Raw genomic sequence first — 4,039 nt, 5'->3', positions numbered from 1 at the left:
AGCATGTTCCCAGAGGGGTTCCTTAACAGCACAGTTTGAAAACTGCTACACAGCATAATCTGTAAGGTCTTCTCTGGTTCTAGCATTGTATGATTGTCTTCTGTGAGGCAAACAGCCTTTTCTGTGATGAAAGGATAGCTGGGAGGAACTTGAACCAGACCTTGACAGATGGGTAGGCTTTTGATCTGCAGAGAGGATTCGAGTCAAATAGTGTGAGCAAAGGTGCACAGACAATAAGCAAGGTGTGTGGGAGGGTCCAGGAGGCCAAAGTAGCTGAGGGAAGTCGGGGGAATGAAGGCAGTGCAGCAGGTGACATGAGGACATGCTGGAAAGGTTGGCCAGACCAAGCAGATGGATGAGGCTGGGGACGAGCTGCGCAGCCCCAGTCCCACTGTGCACAGCCACAAGACATCCAGGTCCTTCTGCCCTGACTACCATGGCCACGAGCCCCAATCCTAGCTCAGTGCCATCAATCAGTCACTGTCAAATAAATGAGTCTTCTGAATCCAAAAATCAGGACATATGGTCTGCCACAAAGGTGTGGTCTTCTGAGGACAAGAGGACAGAGTGTTTGAAAGCAGGAAGACTGGCCCAGAAAGGCCAAAACAGAGGGTCACCGGAGGTCTCACTGGTGTCCTTCCCCTCCTTCTGGGAGCAGTTGGGCTCCCAGGAGTCTGTGATGCCCCAGGTATGTCCAAAGAAGCCACCTCTAAACAATAGGGGCCACCTCACCCCACAGCAGAGACTCTCAGTTAAACCTCAGTCCTGTTTCCAGAGAAGACCCTCAGGCCAGCCAGGGAGGACCACAGTCCACCCCGACTCCTCTCCTTCACAGGAGGGTGTGCATGACCAGATGGCGCCTAGGAGCCCAGCACCCTGCACCCTCCACCAAGGGGAAGCCACATCGCTGTAGATGCCCGCACTTAAAACAACACAGATCTCCGCACCCTCTTCATGGTCTGGAGACATTTGCTTACCAAACTATGCCCCAGAAATACTCTTTGTTTCAGGCACCATTTCCCTACCTACCCATCACCACGAGGTAATTAAAATGTCTCAAAATCTTGTAGGATCTGACAGGCAATGATCTCCTAAGGGACAAGCTACCATTTGGGGCCTAATCTTTCTAAGTGAACTCAGTCGCTGAGCTTGCCTAAGAAGATTAACAAGCTGGGGAAGGAGGGAAGCCACACTGCCTCAGAAAAGGGAGCGGCCGTCCGTCAGGACGGTCACAGACCTCCAATGTGCCTGTCTGTGTCATTGCAATAGTCGGGAGTCTTGACCGGGCACTAGCTCAAGTGTGTCATTTCTTGGTCCCCCACTCTCTTTTTTCCCTGCCAGGCTGACAGCTGGGACCTGGCCTACCTTGCCCAGGGTCACACGGGGTCAGCTGCAGGGAACCAACCCCATTATGACCATGTGCCCTGGCTGACAGGTACCATCCCACTGAATCCTCACAGGTGCCGAGAGTGGGCACTCTGAGCTGGCTGAGCAGGGAGGAAAGGCAGGCTCCGAGAGGCTAAGAACCTGGCTGGAGATCACCTAGCCACTACAGGTAAGGTCCAAATTTTAGCCCCGGGGCCAGGTCACTGCACTTTCACACACAGTGGTGACCTCATCATGGGGAGGCTGGAGGGTGACATTCTGGAGAGAGAGGACAGCAGGGCCTGTCCTCCCAGAGACCAGGACCGACCTGTGAGCCCACATGAAGCCGGTGTGCAGCTCTGTCTTTACCCCTGAGCACTCAGGCTGCTGCCTCAGCTCCAAGCCAGGACACCTCAGGCTTCTCTGAGTCCCCCAAACCCCTGGACACCTTGCTGAGATGTGGATTCTAACCCCGCACGTCTGAAGCCGGCCCAAGAATCCGCATTTCTCACAGGTTCCCGGTGGTGCTCCTGCCGCGCATCCCTGGGCCACACTTCAGCCCACGAGGGCCTAAGCTTCCGGGGGTCTGTCTCCCACCCTCACCCTTAACTTAGGTGACCACTCTCTCGCTGGGACTCACCCGGGCCTGGCACACAGCTAGCTACCACCACATTTGGGTGTTTTGAGATGGCGCAATGAAAATGGTGACTACAGTAGGGTACAAGGAAGAAGACAGACTTCTGGGTTCAGTTTTCAACTTGGCATTTGTCCTTTTCTTCCTTATCTACTTCTTGGCAAAACGTCTAAACCAATTCATCTCAAAGGAGCCAGGCTGGGGTAGTACGCTCTGAAAGTGTCCACTATTTAGAGTCCTTAACGGGGAGGGGCTGCCACGCTTCCTTCCCGTAAGGAGCTAATGCTGCTGGGTGGGGAAGCACACTACAAGTGGGAGCTTTGGGAAGGAGGGATTCCTCTGCTCAGAACTCTCCCGTGGCCCTGTCTCACTCACTGGAAAGCCAAAGCCTTACCTTCGGCCTACCAGGCCCCGCCACTTTCTGCCCTTGAAGTTCCCTCCCTAGAACACGCATCTCCACCTCCTTAGGTCTCATCTCGGATGCTGCCTTCTTGGGGACGCCTTTCAGGGCCACCCTATTTAAACTAGTAGTTCCTGCATCCCCCACTCCCAGCCCACTCCAAAGCACCTATTCCCCTTCCCTTTTTTCTCTTTGATAGCACTGACCACCATCTGACACCCTGTAAACTTTACCTAATGATTATATTGATTATCTGTCTCCCTGCCCCTTCCCTACTGGGATGTGAGTTTCATAAGGGCTGAGATTTTTGCCATTTTTGTCTGTTTTGTTTACTGGTGTAGTTCCAGTGCCTAAAACAGTGGCTAGCACAGAGCAGGTACTCAATCTTTGTGGAAGGAAGGAAGGAATGAGTGGCTGGCCCTGAGAGGCATTAGCTACTTTAACCCTCATAACAACCCCTGCAAGCTAAGTCATTTAAATCCCATTCTAAAATGAGAAGACTGAGGCTCAGAGTGGTTAAGTGATTTGGCCAATGTCACGAAGTCAAGAAGTGGCCAAGGTCACAAGAATCAGGCCCCCGTCTGGCTGGCTCCGAACACTGTACTCTTTTTTTTTTTTTTTTTTTTTTTGCCTGTGGTTGTTTTCAAGGCAACTGTCTTAGTGTGACAAACGTGACATTCACTTGCTTTCCTTACTCTAAGCAGAAGATGCTTTAACTTCAGGATTTTGCAAAATCTGCCCAGAACTTGTGCTCATGCACCCGAGAATCTATGGGGGAGCCGGTGCCCCAAAAGCCAGAAAGAAGTCCCTCTACCAGCCCGAGAGTGGGAAGACCTCACCAGTCAAAGGGAGGGAAGGCGCCTCCTGCAAACACCAAAGTAGAGCCTCGATCATTCCAGTTTGGTTTCATCTTTTGCTTGGCTTCATCATTGTATTTTTCTGAGCACTCACTCTGTCTGATCTTTTCAAGTCTGGGTAACTTTTTGTCATCAATGGCTACCACTCACCATGTGAGTCTCTAGGACAAAAATCTATCTCCCATGAGTTTCCCCAAACTGAACTTGCACACAGACCCATGGACCACAGTGTCCCCGCAAACCCCACTCCCCAAGCCCCACTCATGACTGCATCTCAGGCCATCAGGAGCAGCCCCTGGGAAGAGAGCTAAGCCTTTCGGGGGCCATGAAGGTGAATAGGAAGGGCCCAGGCCACCAAAAACCCATCTACCCTCTCATTCCAGGGACCACCATAGCTTGAGTCCCCCTTCATCTGCCTGTCATTCTCAATCACATTAACTCATCTGTTTTGTTTCAATTACTTCTCACTACCTGAAGCTGTGCTGTTTATTTATTTCCATATTTGCTTATCACCTGCCTCCTGAGAGCAGGATGAGGGCATGAGGGCAGGGGCTTGGTCAGTGCTGTTCACCACTGTTCTGTGACTGGCACAGGTGGGCACGCAAATATTGGGTGAATGAATAAGCAAAGACAGCAGGAAACAAGTGGATTCAGAAGAAAAAAGACTAGGAGGCTCACAAATAAACCCATTTAATCCTAACATCAACCTGCACAGAAGGTGTCATTATGCCTACACAGCTGGGAAGCCACAAAGTAGACCCAGGCCTGTGCAACTCCGAGAGG

This window comes from Hylobates moloch, unplaced genomic scaffold (assembly GCF_009828535.3).
Source record: "Hylobates moloch isolate HMO894 unplaced genomic scaffold, HMol_V3 SCAFFOLD_16, whole genome shotgun sequence".
In the NCBI taxonomy this organism is placed as follows: domain Eukaryota; kingdom Metazoa; phylum Chordata; class Mammalia; order Primates; family Hylobatidae; genus Hylobates; species Hylobates moloch.
Note: the sequence above shows the minus strand (reverse complement) of the source record.